Below are 21862 nucleotides of genomic sequence, written 5' to 3' on the forward strand. Positions count from 1 at the left end.
CATGTTCACAAACTGGACACAACGAGCGGCTGGCCATGCTTCTCCATTCACCTATAAAGCAGGTTGTGTGTTTGTAAGTCCCTGCAGTAATAGGACAATGCAATCCCTTGACATGCATAGCAAACCCTTTTCTTGTTAACATTAGCTTTCTGCATGCACATGAACCATCATGTGCTGCCTGGCACATCTAGTTTGACCTTGGGACTTGGGGACGGGGACCCAGGAGGAGGGAATGTGTGCTGAGGTTCTGTAAAGCCACTGACCGGGCTGAGGGCTGCTTTTGCCTTGGTGGGTTGGAGATGTCAGGATTCTATCCTGAAAACAAACCTTGTAGAGGCAGATGCGAGCTCTTTCACACCACCTTCCTGGCACCCGATCTCAATCCTGGGCTCCTGGGCTCTGGCACACAGCTGCCTTATCTTGCCTGGGCTATGTTTCAGGCTCTGAAATACTGTTATGGAGTTGATTCTTTAAGCACCAGTGGCTAACCACCTTCTATGCTGGTTGGGGGCCCCAATCTAGCCCCCTAAGCAAATCTCACCCTGTCCCCCCAAAATAACCCACACTGATTTTGGTAGAGATGGTTAAAAAGTGAATGGGTGGGTGGGAGAATTAAAGCCAGCACAGTGCAGAAAAATTTAAACCTCTCTGCCCAGCCCAGCCCTCAGATGTAAACCACCCTCCTTGCCCCCTGGTCACCGGATGGATTCTTTAATGCAGTGTTTCCCAAACTTGGGTCTCCAGCTGTTTTTGGATTACAACTCCCATCATTCCTAGCTGGCAAGGCCAGTGGTCTGGGTGATGCAAAAATAGCTGGAGACAGAAGTTTGGGAAAACATGCTTTAATGAGTGAGCAGAGAGGAAATGATAACCTCCCCACCCTCAATTGATCTGAAAAGATCCAATGAGGGAGGAAGCGTGTGCCTTTGTGTGCATATGCCCCTGAAGGACAGGCCATGAGCAAATGTGGCTCTCTGGCCCCCAGGGGGGATTTGATTAAAATCAAATGGATTTAAATCACGATTTAAATCACTAGTTAGTAAGACTTGATTTAAATCAGGCATAGGAAAACTCAGGCCTCCCGATGTTTTGGGACTACAGCTCGCATCATCCCTAGCTAACAGGACCAGTGGTCAGGGATAATGGGAGCTGGAGGGCAGAGTTTGCCTAGGCCTGATTTAAATCCTTCTTTTACAGAAAGGTTCAGCCTTCCTGGCATCCTCTTAATATTGACAACTGGAGGAAGGTTTCCTTTTTGGAAAAATAATTTTTTACAGTTATATAAAAAATTACTGATTGATTATACTATTAAAAACATATAGACAGATAATTATGAAATTATTGTGAGGTTTAATAAGTCAACTATATTTGGATAATTTTTTTGCTGTACTTTATTGGAAGGAGAAAAATACCATGTCCTTCATAGCAACTGAAACAATTTATTTAACTAAAACAATAACATTATAGCATATGTATCCATGTTTGTTAACTGATGTGCTTAAACATTTTTTTAAAAAAGAACTTAAGAGTTTTAGCACACATGAAAAACTTTAAACAAATCCTTATTTCCTGATGAATAGCCTTTGGACTAGAATGTAACTTAAAGAGAAAATCTTTAGAAATATTTTTCCTCCAAAAGCATTTCATTTAAAAAATCCAATTTAAATAAAAAAATCTGATTTAAATTTTAAAAATCCAATTTATTTCATTTTATTTTTTAAAAATCATTGATTTTTACTCACCCCTAACAACTAGCTGCCCCTGCTTCTAAAGCTAACACATTCTGCACAATTTGAGGATTTGCATGAAAAGCTGGGGCGGAGGGAGATTAAAGAGTGATTCCCATCAAGAGAGGAGAAGCGTTTTTCCTGAACCCTGGGAATCTTGGTAAATCCATGCATGTGTCAGGACGCATGTAATTCTCCCCGGCCTTTTACACCGCTGCTCTGCGGTCCTTGACAGGCCTAATCTCTGTGTGGCTGTCCCTGCCACGCTGCAAGCCAAGCTGGCTCCTGGGATAATGTGCAAAGCTGTGACCTGGCAGTGGGAGGGCAGGCACAAATCACTCCAGCATCTTCCAACCCAGGCGGGGAGGACAATGCAAACAGACGCTCGCCAATCTCTCGTGACAGGAGCTCCCAAGGTGAGGTCAAGGGAGGCCAAAGCTGCAGGCGGGGTGGAGGGAAAAGTTGAGAGGGGCAACAAAAAGAGAGGAAGCCGTTTGGAGTTAATGAACAGGAGGGTGCAATTAGGATTTCAGTTTCTAAAGTGGGACGGGTGCCCAGCAGCCAGTGGAGCAGGTAGAAACAAGGGGGCGCGGTTTTCTTGAGGGGTACCCTCAGGGCAAGACAGGTTTTGTTTCTGCTAGAAGAAATAGGAAAAAGCACGAATGTCACAAGTTAGATGTGTATACCTGTGAAGAGAGCCAAGATTTAGAACCTCAAAGCCAAAGTGAGAGCATTTGGGTCAAAATTAAGGGAGAGAAGAATAACAGGGACCTCATTGTGGGAGTTTACTATAGATCCCCAAGCCAAACGGAGGACATAGATGATGCCTTCCTGCAACAGATGGCCAAGCATGCAAAAGGAAGGGAGATAGTAGTAATGGGGGACTTCAATTACCCGGATATTTGTTGGATGTCAAACTCAGCCAAGAGCATAAGGTCAAACAGATTCCTCACTGGCCTTGCAGACAACTTCATTGTCCAGAAAGTGGGAGAAGCAACAAGAGGAACAGCCATTTTAGATCTGGTCCTAACCAATGTTGATGACCTGGTTAGTGGGGTAGAAGTGGAAGGATCATTAGGCGCGAGTGATCATGCTCTTCTGAAGTTTACTATACAGCGGAAGGGAGAAGCCAAGCATAATAGGACTCAATTTCTTGACTTTAAGAAAGCCGACTTCATAAAACTTAGGGAAGTGCTGGGTGAGATCCCATGGACAGTTATACTAAAAGGAAAGGGAGTTCATGATGGCTGGGAGTTTGTTAAGAGGGAGATAGTAAAAGCACAACTTCAGGCAATACCAATGAGACGGAAACATGGAAGGTGCCTAAAGAAGCCAGGGTGGCTATCTAAAGAACTTTTAATTGAGTTAAGATTTAAAAAGGATGTGTACAAAAAATGGAAAAGGGGGGAAACCACCAAAGAGGAATTCAAACAAATAGCCAGCATGTGTAGACATAAAGTCAGAAAAGCTAAAGCACAGAATGAACTCAGGCTTGCTAGAGAGGTTAAAAGCAACAAAAAAGGCTTTTATGGGTATGTTCGTAGCAAAAGGAAGAACAAAGAAACAGTGGGGTCACTCAGAGGAGAAGATGGTGAAATGCAAACAGGGGACACAGAAAGGGCTGAACTCCTCAATGCCTTCTTTGCCTCAGTCTTCTCCGATAAAGAAAACAATGGAATTTGGAGCAAATGTTTCAGCAGAGGAAACACAGCCCAGAATAACTAAGGAGATAGTACAAGAATACTTGGCTAGTCTAGATGTATTCAAGTCTCCAGGGCCAGATGAATTGCATCCAAGAGTATTAAAAGAACTGGCAGATGTGATCTCAGAACCACTGGCAGTCATCTTTGAGAACTCCTGGAGAACAGGCAAAGTCCCGGCAGACTGGAGGAGGGCAAATGTTGTCCCTATTTTCAAAAAGGGGAAAAGAGAGGACCCAAATAATTACCGCCCAGTCAGTCTGACATCAATACCAGGGAAGATTCTGGAGCAGATCATTAAGCAAACAGTCTGTGAGCACCTAGAAAGGAATGCTGTGATCACCAATAGTCAGCATGGATTTCTGAAAAATAAGTCATGTCAGACTAACCTGATCTCGTTTTTTGACAGAATTACAAGCCTGGTAGATGAAGGGAACGCAGTGGATGTAGCCTACCTTGATTTCAGCAAGGCATTTGACAAGGTGCCCCATGATATTCTTGTAAAGAAGCTGGTAAAATGGGGTCTTGACTATGCTACCACTTAGTGGATTTGTAACTGGCTGACTGACCAAACCCAAAGGGTGCTCATCAATGGTTCCTCTTCATCCTGGAGAAGAGTGACTAGTGGGGTGCCACAGGGTTCTGTCTTGGGCCTGGTCTTATTCAACATCTTTATCAACGACTTGGATGATGGACGCAAGGGCACCCTGATCAAATTTGCAGATGACACCAAATTGGGAGGGGTGGCTAACACCCCGGAGGACAGGATCACACTTCAAAACGACCTTGACAGATTAGAGAACTGGGCCAAAACAAACAAGATGAATTTTAACAGGGAGAAATGTAAAGTATTGCACTTGGGCAAAAAAAATGAGAGGCACAACTACAAAATGGGTGACAGCTGGCTTGAGAGCAGTACATGTGAAAAGGATCGAGGAGTCTTGGTTGACCACAAACTTGACATGAGCCAACAGTGTGACGCGGCAGCTAAAAAAGCCAATGCAATTCTGGGCTGCATCAATAGGAGTATAGCATCTAGATCAAGGGAAGTAATAGTGCCACTGTATTCTGCTCTGGTCAGACCTCACCTGGAGTACTGTGTCCAGTTCTGGGCACCACAGTTCAAGAAGGACACTGACAAACTGGAACGTGTCCAGAGGTGGGCAACCAAAATGGTCAAAGGCCTGGAAACGATGCCTTATGAGGAACGGCTAAGGGAGCTGGGCATGTTTAGCCTGGAGAAGAGGAGGTTAAGGGGTGATATGATAGCCATGTTCAAATATATAAAAGGAGGTCACATAGAGGAGGGAGAAAGGTTGTTTTCTGCTGCTCCAGAGAAGCGGACACGGAGCAATGGATCCAAACTACAAGAAAGAAGATTCCACCTAATCATTAGGAAGAACTTCCTGACAGTAAGAGCTGTTTGACAGTGGAATTTGCTGCCAAGGAGTGTGGTGGAGTCTCCTTCTTTGGAGGTCTTTAAGCAGAGGCTTGACAACCATATGTCAGGAGTGCTCTGATGGTGTTTCCTGCTTGGCAGGGGGTTGGACTCGATGGCCCTTGTGGTCTCTTCCAACTCTATGATTCTATTCTATTCTATTCTATTCTATTCTATTCTATTCTATTCTATTGAGATGCAAGCGGATTTTCAGTTAAACCTTGATTGCACTTGCCGGAGCTTCTGCAGCCTCTTCATTCCCTGTGGGGCTCAGAGACGTAGGACAATTTTGTTCCCTGCACTGAAATCTCTGAATTGGTTCAAACTAGGGGCCAGTTTTTACACAAAGCATATTCCAGTAGTTTTTATTATTATAAAAAAAATGCCACTTACACCTATGATCAGAAAAGTTTGTCTGGACATTCAGCTTATTCCAGGGTGGCAAATTGTCAGCAGAAATTAGTTTTATACATTTTTAAAAACTAGTTTATTTTGTTCCCACCCACCCAAAATAAAAGCAGGGTGTAACGTATATTAAACCTAAAAGCATCAAAACGCTGGTAACTGTCTGAGTAGTTTAACATAATGGATTAAAATCCAAAACAGAATTGTGAACAAAACAAGACAAAAACGTCTGTGTGTGTACCAACCAGAAACATTTCTGCTTGTCTCTTAAAAGTCACCCCGAACCCACCTCTAACAACCCCACAGTGGAAAAGGCATACATTGCAATCACAGCCTATCAACAGAAAGTACTCATCTGTCTCAAAGGATACCCTGGGATGCCTCACAATGGCGACTTGGAAATAAATTCAGCTGAGCTTTAATTTTAGAATTCATCCACACACCCTCCAAACATAAGTGTTAAGAACTACGTTGTCTATGGTGGTGCCGCATTCTTGTGCTTCTGGGAACAGAATGGAGACCCACACAGGGATGTAACTAACAGCCTCCTTTGAGGGCAGGTAGTTCTGCCAGATTTCTATGTCTGGAGTGACTGATGTGACACGGCTACAGAGAAGGCTGAATGGAAGGAGATGAACCAGAGCAGGAAATCATTCAGAGATGCAACGGGAACCCCCTTCTATGTGGTTGGGCTCACAGGAGCCTTCAATTGCATTGCTAATTTACTTCTCGAGGCATACCAGATGCTCGTTTCCATTCCAGTTCCATTCCAAAAAATATCCAAAACACTATGCAAAAAAGTGTTTTGTTTGGGGAATTTTCCCACCAAATCAAAGTGGTGGGGGGAGTAGAAATAGCATTTGGTAACAAATGACAATCTGCTAGGACAGACATAAAAGAAAACAAAATGCTCCCAAATTCAAATGATTTATCTAGTCAGTCATGTACAAATCTATGCATTCATCAGGACTCCAGACAAGTCAAGAAAAAAATAAGATAACTGAAAGTGAAACAAGTATCTGAAGAAGTGTGGATGCACACAAAAGCTTATACCAAAAACAAACTTACCTAGTTGGTCTCTAAGGTGCTACTGGACAATTTTTTATGTGTTTTGAAAGTGAAACAGACATAGAATTGTTTGTTGTGTCCAATGTCACAAACTCAGTGAATGTTGACATTCACCAGCCATTCCTAATTTTTTAGGAGGCTGCTGGTGAATTTCAGAAATAGTTTTGACATTTTCCCTAGCATACACTATTGCCTAATTTGGCAAATCATCAAATTTCATTTCCATTGTTTCCCAGGATGGAATTTTCCAAGCCCTGTTTTAAGAATTTCTTACATTTACTGGCACATCTCAAGAGCCCCCACAGCCATGTCACTGGCTTGAAACCAGCCAGGCTATGGGTTCTTGCAATTACTATCCCAAGTTTCGATGTATCTGGATCAGCATTCTTAAACCTATGGTCTGTGCACTACTGCAGGTACATATGAGCCTTAGAAATAAAGCCCATGAGCATGCACAAAGTTCACCTCCCTGGCCAGTGAAGTACCCCTGCATTTAATACGCTAGTTCTGCAATACAACAGCATTCTTTGTTTGTTTGCTAATTATTGTTGTGTTGCATGATTTCTGGTGATGGATGATTTAAAAATGTTGATTATATGTCAATAATTCTTGACTAGCTCATTTACATTTCTAAGAATTTGGGGTGGGGGTGGGGGAGTCAATGTTGACTCTGTAAGTTTGTCAAGGAGTCAATGAACCCAGCAGTTTGGGAAACCCTGCTCTGTGACAATCCCACCCAGCCAGCCTGCTGGCCTTCTGAGGCCAATAATCATGTTTATTTCTCATTGGGCTGTTCTATAGAGTCCCCCCCCCCCCCGCTGCCCCACAACTTCATTGCCTTCTGTACTTCTGAGTACCTTGGGATTCCCTCCAAATGGGTAAATACCTTTGCCTTGGACATGGATGACTACCTCCATCCTTGGATCTGTGGAATATAAAGCTGTCAGTCAAGTCCAACATTCTGAGAGGACTGACTGCCTCTGTGTGCAGGCAGTTTTGTCAGCTGGTCGGCTGCTGCAAGGAGTGGTAACCGGTAACTACTCGGATGCAGTCTTCTCATGACTCACTGCTATCTAGTATATAGTTTATCTGTTATGTAACTTAAGCCTGCCTTCAGGAACAACTCTGTAAACCTGAATGAATCTGATAGTAAAGTAGTTTCTTTAAGAGGGATAGAAAGGGATTATCAACCAGGAAGGTATAATTATTGATAGGACTCAAACGAGTTAGCAACCTGCTTGTCGCTGCATAAACTCAAACAGGGGATCGTTTAAACTCTGCTAAATTATATAAACGTTCCCACAGGATCAGCCCTCAAGAGAATGGGTTTGACGTCAGTGTGGAGCAAAGGTGGGAAAACTCTGGCCTTTTAGATTATGCTAGACTCCAAGTGCTCATCATCCCTGGCCATGATCTCTGGGGCTGAAGGGATGGAGAGTCCAGCAACATCTGAGAGGCCACAAAAGGGTGGTCCAGACAGATGGCTAATTGCCTAAGCCTGCTGGCCTTCACTATGAAAGATACTGTGCAAAGAAGGCTGCAGCCTTCAGCCGAAGAGCCTGCTGAATAAATCAATTTAAGTCACCTTCAATGAATGCCCAATGCCATCTATCCAAAACAACTGCATTGGCTATTTCACCCAGATAAATTAGCACACATGTCTGGTCATGTGGCCTATGCTACAGAGGAGAGTCCTCTATTTGAAGGAGTCCTCTTTCTCAGAAGTGGGGGACCTGATGTCCCCTGATGTTCTTGAAGTACAAATCCCATAAGCCCTCAGCGAGCATGGGCGACGCATCAGGGATGTTGGGAGTCGTAGTTCAGCCAACACTTGAAGGGCCAACTGTTCCTCACATCTGATCTGTCTGAAGTGCTGTCTACTCTAAGTCTGGTTTCAAGATAAATAACTCTTAAGGTGGAAAAGCAGCCAATAGCACTGAAAACTGCTCCATCAGCAGTGAGCCTCTGGTCAGCTGACTGAGAAGGCACAGAAGTCATGTGGTCACCATCTTCCCCACCGTGGAGAGATGGGATTGCATTTCTAGCTACAGCAATAATTTCTAAATCGGCCTATGAGCATAAATTAGCGTATACAAATATTATGTAAAGCCAATCTTCTTTTCAGTGATGCGTTTCTTCTGTTTTGGTGGTGTGGAAGAGGTCAGACTAGTGAATGGTGAAGGAGAAGCATCGCCAGGCAGGCACGGCAGGCTTGCCAAGCAAGGGCTACTTTTGCCAAAGGGAAGCTCTCAGGGTCCAGTGATATACGCTATAAGCAAGCAGGTGCCTGGTGCTCAGAAAGGGAGGCTTGCTTGCTACTTTTAAAGCCTGCCATTAACCCCTTGTGAACTGGGTGGGGGCTTCGCAGAAAGTGCCCATCAGCTTGCACCAGGACGCGTGCCAGTTTCAGAGGGGATTTCATGGTGGGCAGCGAAGCAAGGCAGGCAGCAGTTGAATGTTTTATACCTCTCTGATTTTAAGGTGGGGGTGGGGGTGGGGGAGGAATGAAAAGGAAAAGGAGAGAAAGGAAGAGAGACTTGCAGCGTCTCTAAGATGAAAAAGAGCTGGAGTCAAAGCTCAGCCTGAAGGGTGGAGAGCATTTTCCATCCCACATTGCCTTCTTGGGGCTGCAGGAAAAAATGGGCAGAGCAATGGGTGCAAATTTTGCCTTTATACAGCAGGCCGCCCTTGACACACACACTTGCACATCCCACACTGTAGACCCACACTGTCCAGTCTAGCATGGCTGTGCTGGCTTGTGCTGATGGGTGTTGTAGTCCAAAACATGTGGAGGGCACCAGGTGGGCAAGGGCTAGCTTACTGTGACTAAACCAAAGTCCATAAAATTGAAATGATCACACATTTTCCCCATGCCCCTATTTCTTATGCATCTATTTTAAATTGCAAGCCTCTTTTGAGGTAGGCACCTGCCAGGCCTGTCCATTACCCAAAGCACAGTCATCGTGGCTACTGGACACTGATGGTCATGAATTTGCTGAATCCTCTTTGAAAGCCATCCAGGTGGGTGGCCCTCACTGCCTCCTGTGGGAGGGAGTTCCACAGTTTAGCTATGTGATGTGCGAAGGACTTTCTTTTATCTGCCCTGAATCTTCCACCACACAGATGGTGCTATTTAAACAACAACAAGCTAACTGAGAGGGAAGGGGGCCAAGATACAGCAGTTCTGAGGCAGAAGTAAACCACCAGAAGCTACATTTGCAATCTCATGGAGCTGGGCTCAGGGTGACAAACTCAAATATTCCTCAACAGAAATGAAGATGCCTTTGAATTTATCTGAACTCAAAAGCTTTAGAGACGTGTATCACTGAACAGGGTGGGGATCCAGCCCTTTTAAGCACTGTCAGATTGGTGGGCGAAGCATCATCCCAGAGACTGGGCAATGGGAGAACAAGTATTCACTGGACTCTGTACAACCAGCAGAGAAGGAAAACTCAGGTATGGGAACTGTTTGGGGTGGGGCTGCAGCTCAGGGTAGAACAGGTGCTTTGCATGCAGAAGGTCTCAGGTTCACTATTTGGCAGAATTAAGACTGAGATGAGAGGAATGACCTCCGCTTGAGGTCTTGGGGAACCCGCGTTAAAAATTCACCAGCTGCATTTCACACCTGGCTATTGGCCACTTGCGACCAAGTGAAGTTGCCCAGGTGCCAGGATGGCTCCTGAAGTTTCCACCATCTGGAGGTGCATGCCTGGGGGTAATTGGAAGTGGATTGTTTTCACACACAAATACCCAGTTCGGTAGATTTCTATCTCTCATATTTTATCTGCACAATCAGAATGAATTTCAGGAATGCAAAAGTTGTATTGAAAAACAAGACTTTCGAGCCGTCCGGCCTCAAAATGGCAATTCCATTCTGGTGACTGTAACCCTGGTTTAAGGAGCCATTTGGCACCTAGCTTATATACCTAAGTTTCTGCAGGGAACAGCTACCAGCTGGGGAAGATGACCGTGGATCTGACCTAAAGAGAAGGTGGCTTTGTGATTCCCTCTTTCACTTTTTGGGAGTGAGCGCCAACGCTTCTACAGTCAACATGGCAACTGGCGCGCAAAAGATGGATGTGATAGCAAGCCTGCCAGAGCTTTGCAATTTGTGGAATTGAAAACATCTAATAAAAGAACCCCAAGGGGACCACTCCTGGAGCCAGTGCAGGGAGGACGAAGCATGCTCAGCAGCTATGTAGCAGCGAAGGACATTAGGGAAGGGCTTGGAGAGAGAGATGGAAACCTGGGTGGGAGGGAAGGAAGCAATGCTGAAGGACAGCATTGCTGACCAATTGGAAAACTGAATAGGGCCACTCTGCACTGCAACATTCCAGTGCAGGGCTCATTTGCACGGCTCATAGCCTAGAGGAAATTCAAACGCTCTTCTGCAGCAGTGGGTTCACAGGCCAGAGGTAGAGCAGGAAAGGGCCATCGCTTAGTCACAGAGCATCTGCTTGTAGGCAGAAGGTCCCAGGTTCAACCCCCACTGAGAGGAACTCCAGGTAGAGCTGAGAGAGACTACCTGCCTGAAACCCCGGAGCGCTGCTGCCAGTCAGAGTAGACACTACCAAACTAGATGCTTTGATAGTCTGAGTCAGTATAAGGCAGCTTCCTGCGCACCTATCCGCATGCTTTGCACACAGGGTCCAATCCTGGCAACTCCAGTAGCAGGTGAGCGGCGAAACCTCTTGTCTGAGAACTCTGGGCAGATGCAGCCAATCAAAGGATGCCGTCTAGAGGGAGACCAGGAGTGGGGAGCCTTTGGCTTTCCAGGTCTTGATGAACTGCCTCTCCCATCAGGCCAGGAAAGCATGCCCAATGGGAAGAGATGATGGGAGCTGTTGATCAGCAACACCTAGAGATGGGCTGGATGGATGAATAGACCAGGGTGGATAAAAATCCATGATTTTTTAAAATCAGATTTTTAAAAAATTTAAATCAGATTAAAAAAAAAAATTAGATTGGATTTTTAAAATAAAATGCTTTTGGAGGGAAAATCTTTCTAAAGATAGTTTTCTATTTAGGTTACATTATAATAAGGATTTGTTTTAAAGTTTTCATGTGTGCTATAACTCAGTCTTAGTTCTTTTTTTTTCTTTTTAAGTTTAATCACATCAGTTAACAAACATGGATACATATGCTATGATGTTATTGCTTTAGTTAAATAAATTGTTTAAATTCTTATTAAGGAAATGATTGTTTTTCTCTTTCCAATAAAGTACAGCAGAAAAGTTGTCCAAATATAAACAGTTAACTTATTAAACATCACAATAATTTCATAATTATCTGTCTATGTATTTCTAATAGTATAACCAAATCAGTAATTTTTGATATAACTGTAAAAACTACTCTGAAAATTTATTATTCCAAAAACGAAACCTTCATCTGGTTGTAAATATTAGAATAATAGAATCATAGAGTTGGAAGAGACCACAAGGGCCATCGAGTCCAACCCCTATATATTAAGATTATACCAGCAAGAATGAGTCTTTCTGTAAAAAAAAAGAAAAAGAAAAGAGATTTAAATCAAGTCTTACTGACTTGTGTTTTAAATCAATTTGATTTAAATCAAATCCACCCTGGAATAGTCTGACCAGGTGTGTATCCATATCTATACCTATATATGCACGACAGCTTACTATACCCTGCCAGCCGTCCTATTTCACACCTTCCAATGCCATTCAACCACTTCTGTGCCCCACATCGAGTGCCTCAAACCAAGGTAGTCTGAAATCTTCTGCTGGAGAGCCGTAAATGAAACATTCTGTGCATGCAGTTTAGAAGCCAAGCCTGTCCTTCTGCCATAGCCAGGCATCTGTCACAACCAGGAACAGAAGATTGCCCTGAAACCCAAAGCTCACATGAACACTTTTACAGCCCCCAACGCCCATTGCTCACGTGACGATTGGCTTGCACATTAATCTCAGCACATCACTGCCCACTTTCTGAGCAGTGCCAAGTTGGTGCCTCTGATACTGATCTCGGGCTGGTGTGGCAAGCACATCAGATTACACATTGCAGTACATCTGAGAAGTCAATAAGGACAGCTTGCTTTGCCCAAGTTCAACAGTTTCAGTAGTCCTCAAACAAGAAGTCCAGAAACGTATGGAGGGCAGTGTTAGAAACTCAGATAGGTAAGCTAGATGCCAAATGGCACCTTAAACCTAGGTTAGGTCGCTACAACAGAATGCCTATTTGCCAGGGGGTTGGACTAAATGACGGTCGGGATCCCTCTCAATGCTACAATTCTATGATCTCGACTACATTTATTGACTATCGCTTGTTCACTTGTCCCAGCATGCAAGAAGGAGAAGCAAACACAGTGGGCATGGTATTAACTATCGACTAAGGCAGAGGTTCTTAGATTGTGGTCGCCAACCTGGCGCCCAGAAATCTCCATGCAGTCGCACTTTGGACCCATGCCAGTAGCAAAATCGCCTGATTAATTTCTAGCACCGATGGGTTCCTCTCTGCAATCTGATATAAAGTGTTGCTTCAGGTTTGGCTCCTCAGAGTAGGCAACTTGCCAAATGGAGGATTCCTCCTTGCCTTGCTCTGGCATGTTTTGGAACTGGGCAACATGCCTGACCTTGACTCAGGAACAACAACTTAGCTTCAGCTGAGATTCTGCCCTTGCAGGGGGTTGGAATAGATGACCCTTGGAGTCCCCTCCACCTCTTCAATTCTATGATAACCCTGTACCTGCATCCACCTATCTCTGCAGCTTTCATCCTTGACTCTGGCCTGACCTGCATTACACATGCATCTTCCATCCGGTTGTTTGCAGGCCTGATCCTGCAGGGCCCTGGCATGCACTGTCTGACAGGTCCCAGTTCTGAGACCACTCAGTTTGAACAAGGCGTGAGTGGCAGAGACTGCCAAAGAATTTAACAGTCGTCTCCAGCCTTGGTGGTTTCTCAGGTGCTCAGACAGAACAAGGGCAATCACAGCGAACAGACTGGGCTTCAGTTTCCCCTTCCACCCAAGACCCAACCCAGTCCTAGGCAAGGCTACTGAAGCAAGAATAGAGAGAGAGGACCACAACATGCATGCTACGTGCAGACCATGCAAGGCCATGTGTAACTGTGGAGAACTCCTGAAATATTCATGCAGCTGCAAGCTCAGTGCTATGGTAATTTCCCCTTCTTAGATCGCAAGAACAGTCTCTCCCACCCCCAGTGCTAACAGCCTGCAGCAGATATGCAAAGAACATAGGCTGGAAATAAAGGCAACCCACAGAATTTAAAACCACTGCTCAAGGGATCTGGAGGCAAAAGGTATCACTCTAAGAAAGTCAATTATGTCTGCCTATCATAGAGTTGGAAGAGACCCCCAGGGATCATCGATTCCAACCCCCTGCAAGGCAGGAATCTCAGCTAGATCATCCATGACAGGTGGCCATTCAACCTCTGCTTAAAAATCTCCAGGGAAGGAGAGGCCACCTGCTGCCTCACCTTCAAAGTGAACCCAAGAAAGGCCTCAGGCTGATTTTAGTAGTTGGGAAATTAAAGATTAAAAGCAGCACTTGCCTTGAAGTGCTGGGTTTAATTAGTTACAGGTTAATCAGTTCAAACATTTATTGGCAGATTGAAGTTTGCAAACACATGCTACTAGATCCGTAGCTGGTTTCGAACAAACTGTCCTAAATCTAGGTTGTGGAGGTAGAGGCCTCATGTTAGCGGAACAGGATGACCTTTTGGGCATTGCAATATTTGCACAGCGGATGGAGGCTGGAAAACACGTTGGATTCTAAGTCATACATTCAGCGTCTTTGCATGTGAGAAAATGTTCTTTAAAAATCAGTTCTTAAAATTCTACTTAAAAATTCTACACCAGCAGCATTGTACACCTACTCAAATTATCTCGCATTACTTCCAGTGCATCATCAAACTGTTGTGGGAAGAGAGGGGCTTTTTCCATTTCAAGCATGAATGCCCACATGGGGTGTTATTCTGGAATGAAATTCGTAAAGAGATATCAAGGGTTATTACAACACATATTCAGGTTTCTCCCCAGTTATCCCTACTAAATATGTGGACGGATGCCATGAGGACATTTCGCCAAAAACCTGCCAAGCTCTCTCTAGAACCACAGTAGAAATCGTTAAGAAATCTGTACTATCAGGTAACTCTCATGGGGTGTCCAGAGCATTGTCTAGTCCTGCTGTGTTGGATGAGTTTCAGTTGGCAAGCCTTGAGGATGTGGACAAGGTGCCTGGATTGGTCAGGGTGACCACTTGCATGCGCTCTGGACCCTTGCCCCTCTTGGCTGATAAAAATCAGCAGGGAGGGGACAGCTGGCTGGGCCAGGGAGGTATGTAACAGAACGGGCCTTTTCTGCAGTGGCTCCCCGTTGGTGGAATACTCTCCCTAGGGATATTTGTCCGACGCCTCCCTTGTATATCTATAGGCACCAGGAGAAAACCTTCCCCTTCACACAGGCCTTTGGCTGATTCATATTCTACTGCCATTTAAATGTGTTTCTGTGTTTGGTTGGGGGGGTATTCTTTTTTATGTTTTATTTATTTGCGCTTTTATCTCATGTTTTTATCTTGTGAACCGCCCTGAGATCTTTTGATGAAGAGTGGTATATAAATCTAACAACAACATCATCCTTATGGTATAAAGCAGCGTTTCTCAACCTGTGGGTCCCCAGATGTTGTTGAACTACAACTCCCATCACCCCTAGCTAGCAAGGCCAGAGCTCAGGGATGATGGGAGCTGTAGTCCAACAACATCTGGAGACTCACTGGTTGAGAACCGCTGGAAAGTCTCTGGAATTTAGTTACTACAGAAGAAATAAAACATAAATTAGGGTCTCTAAGGTGGCAGGAAGAGCCTGATCATTTATATTCTTCATGCTGGGATTTTATTTCGTATAGTTTAGTTTCAGATTTACAGGCATCTCTCCTGTGCAGTCTACAGAAATATGGTTGCCATGATTTTAGTGTTAGTATTTAATATGCTCAGGTTTTGTATGCCTTGCCTTTAATTGGAGGTATTGCTGAATTTTTGTTATTGCTGACTTGTCTTGGCAGTTCCATAATAATTTGAAAACTCATAAAAATAAATTAAAACAAGCAACCCTCCGCCGCACCTTTAATAGGGTCTAGAAATGGCCCAGAAGCCTATGCAGTTGCTCTTGAGACTGGTGTGATGATGAACGTCCCTTTTGAGGGTTAAATATTGGTGCTTATTATTTCTTAAAAAAATATTTATATACCACTGTATCATAAAACCTCTTGGCAAATAGAAGGGGAAGAAATGGAGGCAGTGAGAGATTTTACTTTCTTGGGTTCCATGATCTCTGCAGATGGTGACAGCCGTCATGAAATTAAAAGACGCCTGCCTCTTGGGAAAAAAGCGATGACAAATCTAGACAGTATCTTAAAAAGCAGAGACATCACCTTGCCAACAAAGGTCCATATAGTTAAAGCCATGGTTTTCCCAGTAGTGATGTATGGAAGTGGGAGCTGGACCACAAAGAAGAATGGATGCTTTTGAATTATGGTGCTGGAGGAGACTCTTGAGAGTCCCATGGACTGCAAGAAGATCAAACCTATCCATTCTGAAGGGTATCAGCCATGAGTGCTCACTGGAAGGACAGATCCTGAAGCTGAGGCTCCAATCCTTTGGCCACCTCATGAGAAGAGAAGACTCCCTGGAAAAGACCCTGATGCTGGGAAAGATGGAGGGCACAAGGAGAAGGGGACGACAGAGGACAAGATGGTGGGACAGTGTTCTCGAAGCTACCAGCATGAGTTTGACCAAACTGCGGGAGGCAGTGGAAGACAGGAGTGCCTGGCGTGCTCTGGTCCATGGGGTCATGAAGAGTAGGACACGACTAAACGACTAAACAACAACAATCATAAAAAATAAAAGCAGCTTACAACAATAACTATATGTAATAAAAGAGCATAAATAAACCATTATGGAAAGACATGTTCTTAATTGCCCAAATGAGCCTCGCCGCATAGGAAAGCTTTCAGCAGGCTTTTAAAGGTTGAAGGAGAAAGTGCTTGCCTAACCTCTAGCGGCAGAGTTTTCCCCAGGAGTGGGCAGAGGACCCTAATGGGCTGCATTCTGTGTCATTAGCAAGTGAGGCTCACCAACTTGGAGGACAATCAGCGATGCTCCTGCAAAAGATCTCCGTGATGGAGCTGGGATATAGGAGTTTGGGCAATCTCTGCAGCACCCTTGACCTAAGATGTTCTGGGCTTTGTAAATTAACATAAGGACCTGGAAATTTAGTCCTGGCAACTTCACTTCGTTTTGAAGAGTATCTGCTTTGAAGAACTACACCCTCCCCCTCCCCCCAATTATTTGAAATTCACCACCAGGCAATGGAACAATGGGGTCACATGTGCACCAAAGGTCAGCCAAACACATGTTACTTCAGCTCTGGAAGGAAGAGTCCTTGCCTCTCATACAACAATGGATTAAAAACAATGGATTAACAATTTGCACTCTGGGTGCTTATCTAAGCTGACAAGTGATGGCGTTAGGGTGAAAAATAAATCAAAAATATTTGGCCGGCTTCATCATCACTGGCAGCCAGGTATATTCTCATTAACAATTCATATGGCCAAAGCAGCTTATCCCATGTTATGCTTTCCTATTTTCCCTTTTCTTTTTCTTTTTTCTACATCACTTTAAATGTATTTTTCTCAATGGTAATTAAAAACTGCTTGCTTTTCTTTTTAGCCTAGTGTGATTATGTTCCATGGACCTAGGTCTAACTGCTGTGTTCTTAAACCAAATTATATTTCCAAACTATTTTCAAGGACTGCAAATCAGAGCTCTGGACGATTTTTTTAAAAATAAAAAAATTCTCTTGCTCTTTACTGGTGTTTGATGGATCTTTCATTTAAAGATATTTGTAAGCCAGCTTGAATACCATTTGGGGATGAAGGGTGGGGAGAATTGTAAGTTCACAGGTGTATTTTAAATAACTACATGCTTGTCTAGATAGATGCAGCTCCATCCTTTTTTTTAAAGTGCACCTTGCTCACCAAAATATTTTCGAAAGGCTCAGCTTGCAAGTCTGCATTCTTTGAAAACTGGATGCCACAGGTTGCTCCTGTGCAAATGACTGGTATTTTCTTATGATTTTCCATGTGAGGTTTTAAGGATTACTGTCAGTTCAGTTACCTTAATTACACAGTTCTACCAGGATGTAACACGAAATGACAGGCTGCGATGCCATCTTTGCCACCACTTTTCCCCTTTGCCAATTGAGTTCTGAGTAAGCCAAGAAAGTGTAACCAGTTGTCTTTGTCAGTGGGAAGAAAGTTTGTGCTTTGTACCTGGCCACAAGGTACTTTGCACCTCTCCCATTCATAGGGTTCCCCCCACCCTCAAAGGATTACAGGTCAGAATGCAAACAGACTCCAAATTTATCGGAGGAAAAAGGAAGGACCACAAAGCCCTTTGGGAAGCAGACTGCATCAGCCTCTGCTTTGCAAGTCAAGTTACTCAGTTCCAAAGTCAGAAATCTGCAGGAGAAAATCAACATGTCCAGCGATCAAAAACTAGTTTAGCAGCTTTGTTGGAAGCATACCAGTACAGGGCTCAAGCTAAATTGTTGCACAAAATATTTAGCTACTGAGCAAATGTCATAAAAATCAATGTAAACAATGTAAACATATTAATAGGTAAAGGGACCCCTGACCGTTAGGTCCAGTCGTGGTCAACTCTGGGGTTGCGGCGCTCATCTTGCTTTATTGGCCGAGGGAGCTGGCGTACAGCTTCCGGGTCATGTGGCCAGCATGACTAAGCCGCTTCTGGAGAACCAGAGCAGCGCACGGAAACACCGTTTACCTTCCCGCCAGAGCGGTACCTATTTATCTACTTGCACTGGTGTGCTTTCGAACTGCTAGGTTGGCAGAAGCTGGGACCGAGTAACGGGAGCTCACCCCGTTGCTTATCCAAAATATTTGTGCTCATGCTGCTGGCCAGAGCTCAAAGCATTCAAGGACAGTGCAGAAAAAAGGGGGGGGGACCACATACATAAACACACAGATAAAACCCTTTCTATCTAAATAACAACAGCATGGGTTAATATTGTTCAAGGATTTGGAAATTAGCTTTCAGTTCCTGTGCTTTCAGAACCAAGCACGAAAGAATCAAGAACACAAACAAAGCAGCAGTAAAACTATTTCTGACAAGAGGCAAAATCTACTACCCATTTCAACAAGGCATGGAGTCCCCCCTACTGGTCCCAAATACAGACCTGCCTGAGTGTCAAGTCTACCTAGGGAAGCCTCAGTCTCTATGTCAGAGTTTTCCAAACTTTCCATGTTGGCGACATACTTTTTAGATATGCATCATTTCGTGACACAATTATTCAGTTTTACTAGCAAACCGGAGGTTAAACTAACCCCTTTCCAGCCCTGGGAGGAGTATGGGGAGCATTCGCACGACACACCCACACATCGCAACCAACACACTAGTGTGTCACGACACACAGATTGGAAAACTCTTGCACATTCAGGAGAATTAGCACAAGAGGCAAAGTTTTACTGGTTCTGCAGTTCTGGAATGCCCTCTAGACATAGGCTGAGCTCCTTCTCTGCCTGAGATTTCTTTTAGAGCAGGGGTGGGGAACCTGTTGGGGGTGGGGAACAGCTGTCCATGTGCCAAACTACAACTCCCATCTGCCCCCAGGCAGCTTGCTAACAATTTCACATTATATTTTAGATTCATGCTTTTCCTTGGGTTATTATTGCATTGTTTTTAATGCATGTTCCATTTCACTGATACATTCTTTGGGTGTTTCATATGTGTAGGAGGCTGCTTTTTTTATTTTATCATGATGCTGCCCTAAGGGAAAAGCAGTGTCATACAACTAATTGAACTGAATACGCAGGACCTGCAACAAAATTTTGCAGTGGGGTGCTCCTGTTTAGGGAGCGGACCAGCCATACCATCCTGGCGGATACTCCATTCCATTCCTACTCCCCTCACCCCACCCCAAACATATACTCAGCATTAAGTGTCCACCCAGCATGTTCAGTCCTCATCAGCCTGTATGTTGTTGTTTTTTGAGTGATGGTGGTGGGTCCCCCCCCCAAATATTTTTTTCAACTTCTGCAACCTTGGGGCTCCCCCAAAACTCTTCTTTGCAGGGGATGCCATTTTGGCTAGATAAAAATTGCCACTGGAGAATCTGATTAGTGTGTAGGACTGCGTCTTCTCAGCTTGTTGAGTCGAATCATTACAATTAATTTTAATTACCATTTATATAGAGCTAGCTACATATAAGGTGCTTTATGAATAATGAGAAGCTGTGAACTGTGGCTATAAAGGGATGTCCAATGAAGCTGAATGTTGGAAGAGTCAGGGCAGACAGAAAGAAGTCCTTTGTGCAGCGCAGAGTTAAACTGTGGAACTCCCTGCCACAGGAGGCAGCGATGGCCACCAAGTTGGGTGGCTTTAAAAGAGGATTGGACAAATTCATGAAAGAGAAGGTTGTGCAAAGAGTTCTAGCCACAATGGCTCTGCTTCTCCTCCACAGCCAGAGGCACAATGCCAGTCTGAATGCCAGTCACTGGGGATTGCAGGTGGACAGAGTGCCCTGCTTTAGAACTTCCCACAGAGGCATCCGGTTGGCCACCATGCCGACGTTCTGCCTTCACTGCCAGAGGAAGTATCCTTCTAAATACCTGGGAATCACCGGTGTGGGTGGTTGGGTGGGTGCTGTTGCACCCAGGGCCAGATTGCAGGCTTCCCAGAGAAAGCTGGTTGACCCTATTCCACCAGGCTTTCTCCCTATGTTCTTAACTCTTGACATTTACCTTCTAACGTCTGATTGTTTCATTCTGCTATTGACTCAATTTTAGCTCAAACTTAAAATGCAATTTGGTTTAGAACTCTTGCTTGAAACAGAATTGCTTTTCTCTTTTTATAAAAATTTTGCGCTGCAACTTTATAGAGATTTTGTTGTAAGCCGCTTTGAATACTGGTGTGCAAGATCTAAATTATGCCATTATATTATAATTCATCCTGACTAATTAATATAGAATCATAGAGTTGGAAGAGACCACAAGGGCCATCGAGTCCAACCCCCTGCCAAGCAGGAAACTTAATATAATTAAGTATGTGTCATGGCTTCCCATTTTCTTCTTTTTTGTTCATTGCAGAGAGCTGTGGGGGTTTCATATGAGGGAGGAATGAGGAAGAAATCTGATTCAATTCCCATTTAAAGTCAAACCTACCTAATCCACACCTTTGTACACAACGCAAGGACCAAACCACAGCTGCCCTTCAAATTTCACACTTCTGCAAAGGAAGGCACTACTGTCCCGGCAAGACCAGTGGCGGAGGGAGGGTCTTGCGTGGCGGCATGTCGCCTGTGGGGCCGTGGAACGTCGCCCATGTGAGCGTCGTCCCAAGGGGGTGGCGTGCACAAGCCTGTCTCAAGGGGGCGGCCGAGTGCGGGGGCGGAGGGATTACACGGGCCCCACTGTGCTTGCTTTACACTGGTGTAAGCGGCTCCTGTCCTGCTTTGCTGCTTTAAAGCAAGCCGCGGAGGAGCTCCCGTCCGTCCCTCCTCTGCTTAGCATTCGCTTCATAAGATGCACAGACATATCCCCTTACTTTTTAGGAGGAAAAAAGTGCATCTTATGGAGTGAAAAATACAAGCGTCTTATGGAGCAAAAACTACGATATTTGAACTGTTCTCAAAACACCTCTGTCTTCTCTTGTCTGGGCTAAACCCAGCTTCTTCAACCATTCTTCATAAGGCTCAGTTTCCAGACCCTGGATAATCTTGGTCGCCTTCCTCTGCACCCTTTCCATCTTGTCAACATCCTTCTTTGGGTTCGGTCTGCCAACCAGCTACAAATCCACCTAACAGTTGCCTCATTCCACCCACATTTTACCAGCTTCTCTGCAAGTATATCATGGGGGACTTTTGTCAGAAGCCTTGCTGCTATTTAATCCACTCTTTAAACAAGTTCCAAATATACTGCATATGCTTTCTACATGTTTGATCTGTGCTGTCAACAATTCAACCAAAGATTGGCCATGGACCCTCAATGATGGGGAGTGGATTGGTGGGCAAATCCACAATCTCCATTCAGACAGAGTCTCTCCTTGCATTTCCAGTTGACAGGAATGAGCGGGTTTTCCTGCAAGTTCCCTGCAAGAAGTTTGAAGGTTCCCCTTCTGAAGCCACATGCCAAGTTCTGGAGAAACCAGCCAGGCTGGAATGACAGTCGGCAAAAAGGCTCAGCCTTTCCCAGCTGTGTTTCAGCTGCACAGCACGCCTTCCTCAGTATCCCCTTTTTTACACAAATGTTTAAGGCAATGAGGAAGAATACTACATCCCTGACCAAATCGCAAAGGGCCTGGTAGCAAGAGCAACTAAAACAGCCTTTGCCAAACTTGGGCCCTCCAACTGCAGTTCCCATCTGCCCCAGCCAACAGGGGGTAAAACTAGGGAATGCTGCAGTGTGGTCTAAGTGGTTAGAGTGCTGGACTAGGGTTCAAATCTACTTGGCCATGAAGTTAAACAGGGTG

The 21862-nt window shown here is 44.6% G+C and overlaps 1 protein-coding gene across 12 annotated transcripts in view; it reads right to left on the bottom strand.

Moving 5' to 3' along the window:
- The window catches only part of MBNL3 (muscleblind like splicing regulator 3), a 115075-nt gene that overhangs the window by 42482 nt on the left and 50731 nt on the right, over positions 1-21862 (bottom strand). The window contains exon 1 of one of the 12 annotated variants that reach the window (XM_083723028.1): positions 328-452. The exons of the other annotated variants lie outside the window; for them this stretch is intronic. The gene's annotated coding sequence lies outside the window, so the exon portion shown is untranslated. Of the gene's footprint in view, positions 1-327; positions 453-21862 lie in introns of those variants that run through there. 12 annotated transcript variants of the gene reach the window in all.

This window comes from Podarcis gaigeae (genome assembly GCF_964106915.1).
Source record: "Podarcis gaigeae genome assembly, chromosome: Z".
NCBI lineage: Eukaryota > Metazoa > Chordata > Lepidosauria > Squamata > Lacertidae > Podarcis > Podarcis gaigeae.